We start from the raw sequence: 17,604 nt of genomic DNA on the forward strand, positions 1-17,604 counted from the left end.
GGCTCAGTAAGTCCACAACCAAGTTTTACCAGTTAAATCCAAAAGTATTGTAGCCTTCCCAACTGCAAAAGAACAGGCTTCCCACCCTGCTTCCGAGTTTAAGGCAGATTATGCAAACTGATAGTCCTTAGTCATGTTCCAAAGACAGAGTGGCAGAATGTGCTGTCCAGGTTTTTTCTTCTGTTTATTACCAGTATTTCTAGATCTTAAGAACAGCAGAGCTCAGGGTGGTTGCCAAAAATCCAAAGTATAAAAATAAAACAAAATGAAATAAAACACTAACTAAAATCACTTACAAAAACAACAATAAGAAAACACCCAATTTCCAAAAGTTTGGAGAGGCTAAGGAAGAACACCAGTGGTTTTTCAGGGGAGCATGTTATCACACTATCACAGTTCCGGGAGACACTGCAGAAGAGACGATGTTCCTGATAGATGATAATATTTAAGTGGACCCAGATACAACCTGTAACCATTACAAAGTTTTCAGAACAGGTGTTATAGGTTATTACCTAGCTTAGCCATACCTGTCAGCAGATTGGTGCTGATGTTTTATACTATCTGCATTTCCCAGACCGACTTCAAAAGCAACCCTCCATAAATCTCATTGCAGCAGTCTAGTCTGAAAGACTCTTAAGGCGTGGATGGCAATAGCATGATCATTGTCTAGCAGTAATGGGAGCTTTTCCCTTTTCTTTACACAACACTTGGAGCTCCTCTCTGGAAATTTCTCTTCCCCCTTTCATGCAGGTACAAAAGTATCCGAGCCACATTTTGCTCGCACAAGAGAGCTGCGCATTTTCAAGAAATGCTTATCTGTAGAACTGAAATACTTGTGCTGTACCCTATACCTACAGACTTTGGTCCAATCAGTAACAGACAGACAATTCACCTGTTCTCTTATTCTCTAGGCCTCAGAATTGGAACCAAGTTTGCAGTCCCCGAGGGACATTGGCATTAGGAAGAACTGAGAAAACAACTGTAAAGAAAAGCAAGGAAAGCTGGAATGGAAAGAGGTATGCTTAGCCTTAGGAAAAGAAGATTAACAAAGAAGTTGTTTGCACACTCCCCCCCCCCCATAAGTTCCATTGTGTTAAGCAGGACCTACTGCTGAGCAAATGTATCTAGAATCAGAGTATGAGTCATGGGTGGGCGAAATAAACGTTTTTTAAAAAACAACAACAACAGCAACAACCTTGATTAGAACAGGCACTCATTTCATCTGCCAAAACTGGGGCAAGAACAAACACAAGGGATTTAAGCATTGGGGTCAGGATCCTAGATTTACTTATATCTAAATCCTACCAGGGCATGTTGGGAATAATTACAATTGCATGGCTCTAAGCATATGATTTCAATCAACTCAATAAGTTGCCATGGGGTAAAAAAGAAAAGAAAAAAGGATATAACCTGCAATTATTTCACTAGCAAAAATGGTCATCATTATAGCAGGTTCTGTGTGGGGAGGAGGGAGGGTTTGTATGATGTGAACCCCCATAGAAGGTTTCAGCGTTCTCCTACTCAGCCCCTATCAGGAGGAGTTGGGCCATCTAATTTTCTGTGGGGTGTACTTTGAAATTAAGTGGGAGCTACCATAAAATGTTGCTGTGTATCTTCACCTTACAGCAGAAGTGTTTTTCTCAGGACTACTATAAGATACTGTACAAGGAGTCCAAGCACGCCTTTCCACTCCTCACTCCCATTTTTCCATTTTTTTTTCTTTTGAGTGATATTAAACATTCTGTGGCTACTGAGCATGCTCAGTACTTAGTGGGCTGTTTTGGGGCTTAGGACTCACATATTATTCTAGAATCAAATCAATGGAAATGAGGTACTTGTTTTTTCTATGTAGTCCACACACAATCTAGATCTACTGCAGGTTTTTTGCTGCTGAAAAGCACTTCTTGGGAAACTAGTTTCATTCAGAAAATAAAAGCTCATTGCAGATTAAGTATGCATTACCCTGTAGTGCATCTATTTGAAAATAGATGTAGGCAGTCCTGGCAAAGGGGTGTGTGTATCCACACTTGTGTAATGGCATTGTGGGTGTGCATATACCAAGACAGCAATCACCACCACCTCCTTTGTTCTTCTGGGATATTTGTAGGGAGGAAAAGGTGTGGATAGCTTCATCAAGGGAAGGGTTTTCAAATGTGTATCAAGTAACCACACCTACTCCTGGATGGCAGGATCTAGAATAATTTTAGATTGATAAAGCAGCATGTTGAGGATGAACATGAATGATTCCAGATGGAGAAAAAATTTCGCTTGTGCTACAAGTGGGTTACTGTGCACACAACCTTTGCTACCTTTGGGGATGACAAGTAACCAAAAAGAGACTATTCTTTAAAAGCCAATCTGAGGTAAGTATGTAAGCCTGCATGCTTCACTAACTTCTCATTCTAGGCTCCTTTTCTGAATGTTTAGCTTTCATTGGAGCTTGTGGATATACAAGGAAGATAGTACAGCCTGTCTTCTACCTGATTTCTCAGTAGGAAGTCAACCTGCTCCTGGCTTCTCATGTTTTGGCAAAAGCACTGGAATAACTGAGTACATATTGTATAATGCACTTTATAATTATTTAATACAATTAAATGGATTTACACATATGAATAATACCTGTATTTAATACCTTTATAGGTTGCTCTGCATTAATTTCACCTGCCCACATGCATTCTTAACCACCCAGCTGCATGTATTCTTAGCCGTTTGCCCTCTCCCCCCATGGACATGGTATCAGGTTGTTATTGATTGATTGACTGACTGACTGAGTGAGTGATTGATTGATTATACTGCCCATCATCCGAAGATCACAGTTCCAAAATGAGAACACAAAATATATAACAAAAACTAACCAATGACCCTTCTCCCACAAAGACATTAAAAAAACAACCATGGATTGTTTAATCAGCCAAAGACCTGGTTATAGAGAAACGTTTTTGCCTGGTGCCTAAAGATATGTAATGAAGGCACCAGGCAAGCCTCCCTGGGGACAGCATCCCCTGGGGAGCCACTGAAGAAAAGACCTGTTCTTGTGTTGCCATACTCCAGACCTCTTTTGGAGGGGGCACACAAAGAAGGACCTTGGGTCCCATGGTCTGGGTTAGTTCATTTGGGGAGAGACTGTCCTTGAGGTATTGTGATCCTGGGGAGAAATAAGGCGCAGCGGAGTCTGCAGTGTCTTTAAAAATATGGTTTGTTAACATATATGTACAATCTGAGTGTACATAAAGGAAATGTAGTTTATAGCATTCTTAGGAGTAGCTTGTTCTTTCCTGCCACCTGCCACTGCATTCAGAGCCATCCTACGCACCACCTCTTTCTTCCTGCTTATCGCCTCTGTAGCAGCCCATAGAATTCTGCCCCATTCCTTCCTAACAAACTGTTATATTTCAAAAAGGACAGATCTTCCTGTGACATCATGCCCCTGCCTCACCTTGGCAACATGCCAATTCTCCCATCTCTGTCCACTGCTTGGGATGAGGGTGGGAAGGACAGCTTTTTTCATTGCCAGTGGTCCTCATTGGCTCAGTTCCCCTTTGTTTCTCAGTGGCTCTGTACTTGGCCAGGCTGGTTTGCATAAGCTAGCCCACGAATTCCTTGTCTGACACAGATCTGCAGCTTGTATTTTCCCTTCATATCTCAAACATTATCTAAATACCACCGTTTATTAGTTTTTAATATTCGCTAACAGACTGAACAGCCTCAGCTATAACAATACGAATGTGGTAGAGTCAGAAAAACTCAGCCATTGAATTAACTGTCTTTGCCATATCTGATGCTTTCAACTCCCACTCCCTAATACGTGTGCACACACAAACACACACACTGGTTGGCCTCAGACGCTAGAGCTTACAGCCTGCCTGGCTCCTCCCATTTTTCTTCTTTTTGCAGTTCACCTCCTTGTACCTTGGGATGCTCTGGCTAAACTCCACTGAATGTGTTCCAAGCATTTTCCCACTCCCTTCATCTCCTGAGATTTTACTTTTATTTTATGTTATGTTGCTCTTTGCATCTCTTTCCAGCATACAATCTGATGTTTTAGTGAGACTGGTTGGGTCTCAAATCCTTACATCACTCTGATGCAGCCCCCAGACTTTCAAGCCATATTTCCCCAGCTCTAAACAAGCAGTTTTGATCTGATCACAAGTATGGCTTCCCTTCTCACTCATCACTTTGTTGCCAAAGAAAATATATTTGCTTTTTGGGCATGCGTGTCTCAGACAGTCTGTGGTTCATCTTGCAAGATTTGAAAGTGGCGGAGGGGAGGTTGCACATACCCACACCCCAAATCCCCTTCACATACACAGTTCAGCCAGCTGATATGATATTTAGCATTTCAAACAATCATTTAACTCTGACACACGCAGTATATGCTCTTGGAATGTGGTGTATGTATACTTGTGTCACTGTGTGTTGTCCACAAAACAGGGAACAGCTTAAGATGCTTCAGCAAATTCTGCCATTACTCAAAAATGTATGGTGAGAGATAGTACACCGAGATTCTGGGGTGGTAGGAAATGAAAGAGAACAACCAGAAAAAGTAATAACCTAATAAAATGATACAAAAAATAATAATTGTATTATTCACATGAATCTCTAATGCTTGTCAGCTATCCCATTACTTTTGCAGTCATTTGCCATAACACTGTACAATACTCTCTGCACAATTTTCCTTATTCTCTTCCAATAAATTAGCTAGTTGTTTTCCCTTTCTTGTTTTTCTTTAAAATGAAAGCTGAAAATACAAGAATCTCATGTGAGCCATATCCTTGCAGATGCTCCCTGTGCTTAAGGACCGGAGCACCTGTTAAGTCCATATGCACCAGGGTGCAGTGTACTGAAAGCAGCTCCACTGCTCTGCATTCTGTGAATGAAAGCCCACATGAGGACCCACTCTGTGCAGAAAAATGGGGATCTTGTATGGTTTTGGCCAAGTGGGATCTACAGATCACATTATACATGTGAATTCTGATTGGCAGGAAATTTCAGAGGAAATGCACAATAATAAATGAGCCAAAGCTACAGTTGGGTTTCCATTTCTTTTTGTTCAGTCTTGGCTTCCAGTGGCCTGAGCTTAAAATGCCCGAGTGCAAAAGCTTTAATGTGCTTGCCCACGCCAGCTCATTGTTAGGTAATTTTTCAGTGTTGACTATACGTTTAGCCAGTAAGCTCTGGAGGAAGGCTCCATGTGTCTATGTGTCTGTCTCTCACTGGATTAGCCTCACAAGAGGCAGAAAAACAAGGCCCCAGAAAGGGGAACAAAGGATCCTCCACTCAGCCCAGAGGCCAACGCTCTGTCTCCAATTACCTAGGCTGAGCAGGGAGGAGGAGGGAGGAGGTGTGTCTGTGAGGGGAATACCATTTGATATGTGGTGTGTCTGCAGTGGACTTCACTGGAGTTTATAAGATTCCCTCCCTCCCCCTACACCATGGACAAAAGGGAGGATTCAGTACAGATTCCACATTGCTTTTCAAGGGGATTTGTTATTGTCTATTCTTATTTCAGAGCCTTTTCCTACTAATGTAAAATTTTAAAGTTCTACTGGATTTTGTGGTCACTGCAGCAACATGAGCTGCCTTAATAAGTTATCCACAGTGACACCCCCCCCCTTCCATAAGTGGGTTCGGACCAGCTGCATCTACAGAGGAGAGCATGAGACTACTGTACAATATAGCTTCCTCCATTGCCCCCCTGCACACTGCCTATGAGAACTTGCATCTTATTAAAGAGGTTCAAACCTACCTTTGATTGGTTGGTACAAACACATGGTCCCTTTCTCCAGACCATTGTCTTGCTCTTCCTTCATTATCTGAACTTTTCCCTATGCCAGAGGTGTCCAAACTTTTCTCAAAGGGGGCCAGATTTGACAAAGGGCCGACCAAGGCTGTTAATGATTTTACCCAAAAGTTGTTTTTTTTGGATTGGAGTAGTTGTTGAGGTTTTTTTAGGATTTTACCCCAGGAAATAAACTGTCACAGGGGCCGGATTGAACCGACCAGCGGGCCAGATTAAGCCCCCTATGCACTTAAGAGTGTATCCTCTTGAGGCACCATCTTCCTTTAAACTAGAGAGCTCACATGCCTTACTTTACAGAGGGCAGACCTCAACTATCCAATCCAAGTCCACTTTAAGGATAAAGAACTATAAGAAGGGAGAGGAGGGGCCTTCAGGTTGACCATAAACACTGAGCCCTTGCACAGCAGCCTGAGCAGTCCCACAGACCACCTGGTCAGATTCTTTCTCTCTATGGTTAGATATATTGCATTCCTATTTAAATTATAGTAATTATGCATTTGCATCTACGCATATAAATCAGCACACATTTTATACAAACCTGTTTCCTCTTTTTCTTTTTTTGGTGATATGTTTTCTTTTTTGGAAGGGAGGGGGATGTGTAAATGGCCACTCAATTTTGAGCAGCTTTTATTCTGACAATTCAAGAATGATCTGGGCTATCACTTCGATTCTGCCCTGGACTCTACTCTTAACAGAATACTGGACACTCTGATTCCAATTTCTGCTATTGTGGCCATTTTAGTATTTTGAACCAAAAAACCACATACCTTCATCTGACCTGTTTCACTGGGAAACATCTCCTTATTGTACCCTATCAGGCTTGGTTTATGTATGTCAAGGCTCAAGCATTGCAAATAATGTCTGTTCTGGCCTGGCCCCAATCTAGCTAACGTCAGTTCTTGTAAAACTGCCCACACTAATGCAATTCCAGTACATTTTCTTTCATAACATCATCTTTTATTGTGGGCCCCATGCATTGCTGTACTTGGTACAGCACAAGCTCTGCATGCAGTCTCCTGTCCCAACTACATTTGTTTTTTCTTTTCCTGTAATGGTTGAGTAGGCTGTTTTTTACATTGGGTTGGGGGCAGGCTTAGTCTTTGCTTGGTTGTTTTTTAGAAATTGTGCCAGGTTTGTACATAGCAATGCCTGGGTTTACAGGTTCCCAACCTTATGTTTGCTTAATGTGGGAATGCAGATGAAGGCCTCTGAATACTAGTTGCTGGAACTTTCAAGCGAGAAGAGTGGGGTTAACAGACATGTCCTTGCAGGCTTCTTATAAGCATCTGGTTGGCCACTGACAACAGGATGCTGGATTAGATGGGCCTGTGGCCTGATCTAGTGGGGCTCTTTGTATTTCAGGGGAGACGTATCAGGTGGGAACATTAACTGGGGGCTCATCCACACATATCTTTTGCCCTGTGCTTTCTAGGCAGAGGTCTGCACTTTCCCAGTTCACATGCCCCACCACCCACCCCGTTTTCCCTAGAAAAATCTGCTCTTCATGCTGAATCAGAACAAACGACAATTCAGGTTTTCTGTGGAAATTTTTTTCAGCAGTAAAACGGGTTTTCTTGTGGAAAGCAGTGGGGCAAAAAGAAAAACGCTCGGACACGAAGCTTCAGAATGCAGACCTGTGCCTAGAAACACTACACGAAAAGGAAGTCTGGATGAGCCTTTAGCCCTCCACTTGCCCATCACTTATACCTACCGCCATCCTCATCTCATGGCCTTCTTTCTTCCAAGTCTAGGTTATTTCTGGCTTCAGAGTTTAGGTGGTGGGGGGAAAAGAGCAAAGCCGGTGGGTTGTGAGGGAAGAGTTTAGCTTTCCCCCTCTACCCACAACTTTTGCATTCACCTTATTCAGCACACACATAACTATGTTGGTTGATGCCATGTATAATATTACCTTTCTGCTAAGTGGCAGCCTTAAAATCAAGTGAAAGCTGAGTGCAGGGTGGGGACCAAAGGTGGACGAACTACCCCAGAAGGAGCATGGCATGTCCCCCACCAGAGGTACTACCCTTTCCCTAACACCCCATGGAAGTTTTGGGTAATCGGGCTATAAAGGTTTTTAAAAAACAAAAGCATCAGTGGGAGGATCCAGTGACAGACATTACAAGTGATTCTAGGATTTCAAATAGCTTCTTTTGTCTTCCCAGATAGATACAGCTGCCTATAATAGTGCCCTCTTAGAACATGGTGTTCTTCTCCATGCTCCTTCAAGTTTTGCAGAAGGACTCATTGGAGCATAGCTTTGGTATGCAGTGTACACATTACGGACTTTGAATGCAGCCAGGTCAGAGGCAGTAATGCTTCTGAATACTAGTTGTTGGAAACCCCAGGAAGGCTGAATGGGGTTTAGCTCTGGTCCTGGTCCTGAATGGAGTTCAGCTTTTGTGCTCTGATCCTATTTGTGGTTTTCCCATAGCCATCTGGGAGGCCACTGTGAGAACAGGATGCTAGGCTAGACAGGCCACTGGCCTATTCCAGCAGGGTTGCCTTATGTTATTTTGCTCACTTCTCTTTTTCTGCATTATATTAGGGGAAATTGCTTGGGGGGAAACGTGTACATGAGGCAAAATAGCATACAGAAGTCTATAAGGAGAAATTTGCGCTAAAACGCCGATGAATTTTCATGATGACGTCTTTTTAAAAAAATTCACAAATCGAGGCAGAAATGTGGAGAACTGAACTTAAGGCTGGAAATACAAGAAACTGAGAAAATCTGCAACTAGCAGTTTCTTCTATCTCTAATTGGATTGATGCATTTATTTGCACTTATTTGCAAAACCAGCCTGACACAAAACCTGAGTTTCTCTTTCTCCCTTTGCCACAAAAGTTATCTCTGGTGTTACTAAGAAGGTGCAATCAGAGGTCCAACTTTTTCCTAAGAACTGTGCTTAGCACTAGCATTTAGCAAACAACCAAAGAGGTTCTGATGACAAATCGTTCCCCCTTTGCCGACTGGATTGAGTGTTTGAGAGCTGTGGCCCTTGCAAAGGCTTTGATGGCAAATGAACCCCTCTTCTCCTTAGGATGAAGCTATAATACGTCTGCACGCATCTTGTTGACTTCAGTGGAACAATGCGTAAAGATTGCCGCCTTCGTCACCTTTTTCGTGGCAAGCGTGTAGCAAGTTACAACAAAGGGTGTTCTGTGACAGGCAGGAGGAGGTGGGTAGGTGGAAGTGAAGGAGGAGGGTGGGAGGGAGCCAATAATCCTTGCTCCTCCCCCACCACCCCCATTCAGCTGGCCCATGGCCCCCTTTGATTCGTTTTGCCTGTACCAAGAGAAGGGACTTGCACTTGATATATGAAGTGTTTTCAAACGGAATGCTTGGAAATCTCCACAAAGACTTCTGTGTCCAGGCCACGTTATGCCTCCGCCTCCCCCACTTCCCCACTCCTGACCTACACCCCTCTCAGCTTCACATTGGCTTGCTTCTTTTTCTTCTTCTTCTTCTGGCTCGATCTCAGAAGTCTGCCAAAGTGTAGGAAGGATGGGTAGATGGAGTGATCAGAAAGGTGTTCGGCTGCAGACGGACACCATCCAAATGCGTGGCTGGAGGTCGAAGCACAGGGCTACTGATTATAAGGCTGCAACTTAGAAAAACCGATGACACACAGGACGGCAGTTTTCTCTAGGCAACTTGTGGCGAGTAGACTGTTAGCTTGCCCCTCTGCACCAGGGGTGAGGGAAGCTGTTTCAGCCTGCAAATATTCTCATGGGCAATCTTGAGCACATGCCAGTAGAGGGTGGGGTGAGAAGCAGAAGGGGTGGGAAACAGATGCGATCCTTTACTTTGTTCAGTAGGCCTCACAACCGAGTCAGCGGTACCTATGCACACCCGCATACATGCATTGCTTCATCTGGACAGGTCGGAGGCGTTATCATAGTTTAAGGGCACATTCCAGCCCATCAAAAATACTTAAAAGAGGCTGGAGAGAGGAAGCGTGGTCTGGGGAGATTCCCAAGGGCCAGACGGGGAGGCCTTGAGGGCCACTTTTGGCCCCTGAGCCTCCTCACTCCTGCCCTACACTCATCATGGTTGTGTAAAGCAGCAGTAGTCATAATGAATGGTCCCTAAGCATGCACAGAGCTCTGGCTTAAGTTGAGCTGTAGCTTAACTTTGGAGCCTGTTTTCAGTGCCAAGTTTGGGCCAGGAATGTAATGTGTAATACCCAAGAAGAAAGTGGTATGGAGTGCATTTCCCTTGCCATCTAGGATTAGAAAGCAGTGCCTCCCTGCTTTTGGAATGCTTTCCGCAGGGAGGCTCGGCTGGCACCTTCATTATACACCTTTAGGCGCTGGGCAAAAAACGTTTCTTTTCAACCAGGCCTTTGGCTGATTAACAACTGATGCACTATTAAATGTGTTGTGGGAGGGGGTATTATTGATTTCCCCCCCCCCCTCTTATTTCTATTGTGTATTTTGTGTTTGTTATATTGGGGGGGGGGGGGGGTTATACCACCCTGAGATCTATGGATAAATACAAATTTACAGATTTAATAAATAAACACATAAAATAAAGCCAAGCAGGTCTGAATATGCTCAGCTGCTGAATGGGAGACCTGCAGGAAACACTGACCTAAGCTCATTGGAGGAACGAGATAATACAAATGTCAGAAATAAATTTGTGAGTAGCTAACCACACTCCTGCCCTGTCTATCTTACAGAGTCATTCAGTCACAGGTCACAGGATTTCTCTGAGGGATTGTCAAGGCTCCCCACCAGAGACAACCACCCTCCTCTTGTTCTCATGGTCATTTACCCTGGAATGAAAGAGGGAATCCTAAGGGTCATCACTGCCACTCTTTCAAGCTATTTCATCCTCTCTCCTAGAGCATGTAAATATATTCCCAGAGTTCAAAAGTGGCTATCCCAGGACTTCTAATCATGTAAACAGGCCTTTGGTTTGATCCATTGGGTAACTATGGCTATTTCGTCTGTGCATTTCTCAGGCTTCCCTTCTTTGGTTTTGCTTAAGTCTTCCTCCTCAGTAACAGTGCTTCAAGTGATAAGAGCATATGCAGGAATGCACCCTCTTTGTAGTCTTGGAGCAAGCAGCTTGTAAAACGCCACATTCTCCCTACCCTTGGCAGGCATCAGGCATCCCATGGGAGGGCAAGCTGTTCCATCCCGTCTGACTCACAGTGCTGCTGAGACAGGGATGGGCGGGACAGCCAGGAATAACTAGGAGCAAGGATCGGACAAAAGTTCAAATATGGGTTTTCCCCGGCTGCCGACCTCACAGTGCCTCAAGTTTGCAGGGCTGCATCTGGTTAAAGGGTTGGGCTTTCTAGGACTGGGGTTCCTGGCTTGCGGGAGAGAACTTGGGGATCAGCCACGGAGACCCACCACAGTGAGCAGATGTGTCTAGTGCCTATTGCTTCACTTCTAGAGTCATCAGTACCTGGGCCGAAGCCTGCCCTGGGAGTTGCACTTCCTGGCCTGGAAGCCTTTCCCCTTCACATCCCAGATGCATGTACGAGAGCAAGTTGTGTTTGCTCAGTGGTCAAGAAGTTAATGTTAAACATTCCCAGAGGGTCTCTCCTTCCTAATTGCGTGGTGTATTTCAGAATGGAGCACTGGTCTTGAAAACGACTTCCAGGCCCAAGCCCTGGCTGAACATCAGCCCTTCCCAAAGCTTCTCCCCTGCCAAGGGAGCCTTTCTAACCTCTATGATCACTCCCAGAATCCAGGGGTGTTGTTATGGGATGGTCCAGGGTGCCTGCACCCCAGGTTTTTGCTGTGGGTCCTGCCCACCCCATGTCTTTAGCAAGAGGCATCTCTAAAATGTTTTCCATTTGTTTTATTAATTAAAATTTGTTTTGAAAGAGTTTGTGCTCCTTTTGGGGGCAAGGTTTGATTTTCTGCAGGAAAACATTTTTATTTTTATTTTTATTTTATTTTTTATTTTCAATTTTCAGTTATATCTATTACAACAATTATTCAATCATAATTTTAACATTTCAAACTCCGACTCCCTTCCCCCTCTTTCTGTGGTTTTTTACATTTTTCATCATACGCCAAATTATCTCAACATATTCTTTTATATCTATTCCCGTATATATCCCATATATATTGAAACTGCAGGATTTTACATTAATCCTGCCAATGTCTTAATCTGTTTACAGTTTGTTTGTAAATACTCAATAAACCATTTCCATTCTTTTCTTAATTTTTTTTAAACTTGATTTCTAATTCTCCCGGTAAGTTTTGTCATTTCTGCGTAGTCCATTAACTTATGTATCCACTCTTCTCCCGTCAGAACCTCTTCTTTCTTCCATTTTTCGGGAAATAACATTCTTGCACCTGTGGTTGAATACATAACTGCAGGAAAACTACTTGCTTTCTATAGCTTCCTTCCATTAACCGTATTACAGTTCTCTTAGATTTTTCCTGATCTGTGAAAGTTAGTTGAATTCTTTCTTGAAGTTGATTGTGGTGGGAATTCAGCAGTGGTGGCTGATAGGTGAAACTTATATGCGCTTGAAAATGCAAGTTACTTTGACACTAGCCTTTTTCTGCAATTGCCATCTTTTTTCCATTTTTATGGAGAATCTGGAAAGCAAAATTGTTAAGATTGTTACAACCCAGTGTTTACTATGTTGCCTTCCCTGTTTTTAAAATGATTCCCTCTACCAATGAGAGGCAACTGCAGCTTCATTGTGAGCTAGCAACACACTATTTTGACTTTCAGGGCTCCTGTGCCTTTAATTAAATGTTTCCCCTTTTCTGATAGTGACTAGTTTATTGCTGCCTATTGATGGCGAAGGGAAGTAGTGATGAATTCTTCCTTGAATAGCCTCTTTAAATTGTCCAAACAGTGGAACCTTGGTTTTTGAACGTAATCCGTTCTGGAAGGCCGTTAGACTTCCAAAACGTTCGAAAACCTAGGGTCAAAGGGCTGTCAGCAAGTTCAATGGGGAAAATTTAGAAACATGCCTCGGAAGCCGTTCAGCTTCTGAGGCACATTTGAAAATGGAAGCATTCACTTCCGGGTTTTCGGCATTCGGCTTCCGAAATGTTTGGCAGCTGAGACTTTCGAAAACCAAGGTTTGACTGCATCAAGTTCCGTTCCTGCAGTAGCAAGGAGGCATTAATTACTGATTTATTCGCATTTTTTGTTTGTTAATGTCTTCCAGTGGAATAGTGCTACTTAACGTTAACAAATGAAAATAAAATAATGCAAGGAAACCAACAATTAAAGCTTATACCCTACCTATAGGAAAATAAACAGGCTCTTTTTCTAAAGCCCTGACTTGGGTTTACTGTCTTGCTGAGAATGAAGCCATTGGGAGGCAGATTGTGGCAAGTGATAGGGCCTTACTCTGGCTGAAAGGCAGTCCAGTCTTTATTATTTACATGTAGCAAGAATGAACCTTGGCGCCAAAGACCAATTCTGAAGCAGGCTGTGTATGCATGCGTACTGGAAAATAAGCCCTGTTGAGTTCAACATTTCTGAACAGAAATTCCTCAGGATACATTTTTCTTTGTTTCACCCGCCTTCCTAGAAAAAGGCGAGTTTGCATAGTTTTCTCACATTTTTCCATTCCCACCCTACCCCGTGATACCTTAGAATGACACCAGGTCTGGGACTGTGTGTAGGATGGAATATGGTGGCAAGGCTTCCAGCACAGTTACTGCTCCTATTACCACTTGCAGTGACGGCATACATGTCTGTGTGCATGCACACACACAACAAAAAAGTTGGGGGAGGGAGGAAGCTGTGTTACTACTGCTAATGGTGAATCCCACCCCCACATATTGTTGGAGACATTCTACTCCAGGGGTAGCCAACCTAAGGCCTGGGGGCCGGATACTGCCTAATCGCCTTCTCAGTCCAGCTCACAGACGGTCTGGGAATCAGCGTGTTTTACATGAGTAGAATGTGTGCTTTTATTTAAAATGCATCTCTGGGTTATCTGTGGGGCATAGGAATTAGTACATTTCCCCCCCCCCCCAAAAAAAAATATAGTCTGGCCCACCACATGGTCTGAGGGATGGTGGACCAGCCCATGTCTGAAAAAGGTTGCTGACCCCTGTTCTATTCCCTATGGAAAAATTTGGTGAAACAGTCCCTCCAATTTTCTATCTAAAAATAGGATAGAACCAAAGTTTCATGAAAGGTCTTTTAGCCTATAAACGTGTGGGAGCTATGGCCCACAAAATTTTTTATGGGCTACTGATTCTTGTTGGTTTATTTGCAAATTTGCCTCTGCTCCCAACCAGTTCTATGGCTACAAGGGGGCTAGCTGGGTTTCTTGCCCCCAGGCCATTGAAGCTCCCAGCCTGTGTGTATATGTGTATGCAAATGTGCATGGGGGGTGTGCCAAGCTGGGTCTTTGACCCGGATGAAATAAAACCTAGTTTTGCCCCTGTCCAAATATGCTTGCTAAACTTTTGGCAGTCTAACCTAGCATGGGTGGAAAGTTCCCAAAGTGTGGGTTCATAGAGAATTTAAAGCAGTGGTCCTTTCTTTGGGTCAGGCTTTGAGAATATTATGAAAGCTTAGCGACCTCCCTGCCCAGAAAAATGCACATAAACGCATACACAATTTTGCATCTGATTTTATTTTATTGTGTTGGGGAAGTTATTTCCTTTTGTGTCCGGCTCACATACTCCCTGAAGCCCGTGCATTACTATGGGAAAAGGAAGGTGGGAATGAGAAAGAGGAAGTTATGAAGAGGTGCCTGGGGAAGATAGAAAGTCTTTCAGTTCATTCTGTGCACCAGGGGGTGAGGGCAGGGCCCTGGAGACAGGCAGATGAAAGAGAAACCTTCTGGTGTGCCTTTGAAAGGGCTTCTTCTGACAGCCCAGTTCCTGAGAAATCCTTGAGCCAGGAAGGCAAAGGGGAGAGGGGATGGCCTTGTTATCAAGAAAGAAAACAGAGCTGGCTTGATTAATGTATGGCAGGCACGGCTGGGCCAGCAACTGGCATATTTGGTTGAAAAAGCTTTCTGTCAAAAAGGCTTGGAATACTGGGAGGGAGGAGGCAGGCAAGGTGAAGCACAGACAAATGAGATGAATCTCCTTCCTCCTGGGCCGTGTTCAGAAAGTGGTGGGGGGGGATGAGTGTTCAGACCCCTAAGATCTCACTTGTGGGGTGCCTCAGGGTTCTGTCCTCTCCCCCATGCTTTTTAACATCTACATGCAACCGCTGGGCGAGAGAGATCATCAGGGGGTTTGGGCTGGGTGTTCATCAGTACGCGGGTGATACCCAGTTCTACCTCTCTTTCAAATCAGAACCAGTGAAGGCAGTGAAGGTCCTGTGTGAGTGTCTGGAGGCGGTTGGAGGATGGATGGCGGCTAACAGATTGAAGTTGAATCCTGACAAGACAGAAATACTGTTTTGGGGGGACAGGAGGCAGGCAGGTGTGGAGGACTCCCTGGTCCTGAATGGGGTCACTGTGCCCCTGAAGGACCAGGTGCACAACCTGGGAGTCATTTTGGACTCGCAGCTGTCCATGGAGGTGGAGGTCAATTCTGTGTCCAGGGCAGCTGTCTACCAGCTCCATCTGGTACGCAGGCTGAGACCCTATCTGCCTGCAGACTGTCTCTCCAGAGTGGTGCATATTCTAGTTATCTCTCACTTGGACTACTGCAATGCGCTCTACGTGGGGCTACCTTTGAAGGTGACACAGAAACTACAACTAATCCAGAATGTGGCAGCTAGACTGGTGACTGGGAGTGGCCGCAGAGACCACATAACACTGGTCTTGAAAGACCAACATTGGCTCCCAGTATGTTTCCGGGCACAATTCAAAGTGTTGATGCTGACCTTTAAAGCCCTAAACAGCCTCGGTCCAGTATACCTGAAGGAGCGTCTCCACCCCCATCATTCCGCCCAGACACTAAGGTCCAGTGCCGAGGGTCTTCTGGTGGTTCCCTTGCTGTGAGAAGCCAAGTTACAGGGAACCAGACAGAGGGCCTTCTCAGTAGTGGCACCTGCCCTGTGGAATGCCCTCCCACCAGATGTCAAAGAGAAAAACAACTACCAGACTTTTAGAATACATCTGAAGGCAGCCTTGTTTAGGGAAGCTTTTAATGTTTGATGCACTATTGTGTTTTAATATTTTGTTGGAAGCTGCCCAGAGTGGCTGGGGAAACCCAGCCAGATGGGTGGGGTATAAATAATAAATTATTATTATTATTATTAACTAGGACATGAAGGCCAGATCTATCGGTGCCATGATTGCTTAATGCATGCAGGGACGTACCTAGGGGTTAACCAGGTTGGCCCACCAAGCGCACAAGCCCAAGTGGGGAGCAAAGATGGCACCTCTCCACTCTGGCCTGGAATGGCTAGAAGCCCACCCACCTGTCTGCACGCTGCCTGGGCCACTCCTCCACTGCTCTGGGTAGCTGGACAAGGTCCACAGGTTTTTCTGTGTGCCTCGGCAAAGGAATCTGGTCACTGGCGTTGACCATTGCACAAGGGAGAGGTGGCGCCAATACAGCTCCTTGCCAAGGGCACAAGGGAGCCTAGGTAGGTCTCTGAATGCAGGTGGGGAATCTGTGGCCCTCCAGGTGTTTTTAGACTGCCATCAGCCCCAGCCAACATGGAGGGCTTTGTCAAGAATCCAGTCAGATGCTTTGCTTCCACAAATCTGCCCGATCAGCCTTCCCCAACCTGGTGCCCCCCAGCACTACAGCCTGCACCATCCCTGTCCATTGGCTCCGCTGGCTGGGGATGATCAGAGCCAGATTCCAGCATCTGGAGTGCTGGGGAAGGCTGTTGCAAAAAGACTGTTTCAGAATTATGCAGCTTTAATTATTCAATAAGCGTCTCCTGATTTTCAATCAGAATTTATGAATGACCTACCCTGTGTTCAGGGTCACATGCTGTTGTCATTTTAAAAAATTCTATGTTGTTTATCTTAATTTATGGCGCTGCGGATTGCACAGAAGCAAATGGAGACAAAAAAGATGATCTAAATGACAATAAGGCAAGATATGAGGGGTGAGCAGGGGTGATGGAGAAAAGAAAAGAAAATAAAAAACTCAATTTATTATTGATGGCACCGAGAACTGCATCCAATGATTTGTTAAACTGAACATCATTAGGGTAAGGCACAGAGCCAAGGTCCTAATCATTTGCATTCATTAACCACCCCCTGGCATTTTCGTTGGCTTTGAGGATGCCTTGGACAAATGCCAGACAAATTGTTATAATCATTTCCCCTAAATTGCTCCTGGAGTTTCAGTGGGCTGCCCAATCCCGCTCATGGCAGACTTTTATGTATAGTAGTAGCCTAATCGGTTGTTAAACAGCTGTAGTGAGCCATCCCAGAGGTGGTTGCAATTTAGAAGCATCCCAAATCATGTTAAGCGTTTTGAAGATCTGCATAGTTAATGATGTAGCTAATTCTCACCCTAACCCATATCCCACCCCCCCACCCCCAAAAAACCTGAAATATGCCATTGGAAAGTTTCTAAGCATGTTCAACAGAAGCCTCTTAAAAACCAGCTCAAGATGGTCCTGAACCCCTGGCCTACCTGGCAGCAAGTTAGTGTATCAAGTCCAAGTCCAGGGGTCAAGCCATACAAGCACAGTCCAGGAAACACATCCAGCATCTAGCCAAGTCTAAAGTCCAGCAGTCAGAATACAGTCCCGCATGAAACCCAAATCACAGTCCCATAGAGGTCCATCAACATGGGCAGTAGAGCATCCATAGCACCTCAGTTCTGCTTCCCTTTTCTACTTGGCATGCTGGTTGCAGCATCTGGGCTTGATGAGGCATGTGACTCTCACCTGTCCCAAGCCTTCTCCAGCTGAGGAATCACACCTGGAGCCA

At 44.6% G+C, this 17,604-nt stretch overlaps 1 long non-coding RNA gene across 5 annotated transcripts in view; it reads left to right on the forward strand.

Annotated features, from left to right (window-relative positions):
- Window positions 1-17,604, forward strand: part of LOC307201095 — a 68,110-nt gene that overhangs the window by 3,978 nt on the left and 46,528 nt on the right. For all 5 annotated transcript variants that reach the window (XR_013832525.1, XR_013832526.1, XR_013832527.1 and 2 more), the window contains one exon: window positions 912-1,016. This is a non-coding gene — a long non-coding RNA (uncharacterized lncRNA). The remainder of the gene's footprint in view (window positions 1-911; window positions 1,017-17,604) is intronic.

This window comes from Podarcis cretensis (genome assembly GCF_951804945.1).
Source record: "Podarcis cretensis genome assembly, chromosome: 13".
Lineage (NCBI taxonomy): Eukaryota > Metazoa > Chordata > Lepidosauria > Squamata > Lacertidae > Podarcis > Podarcis cretensis.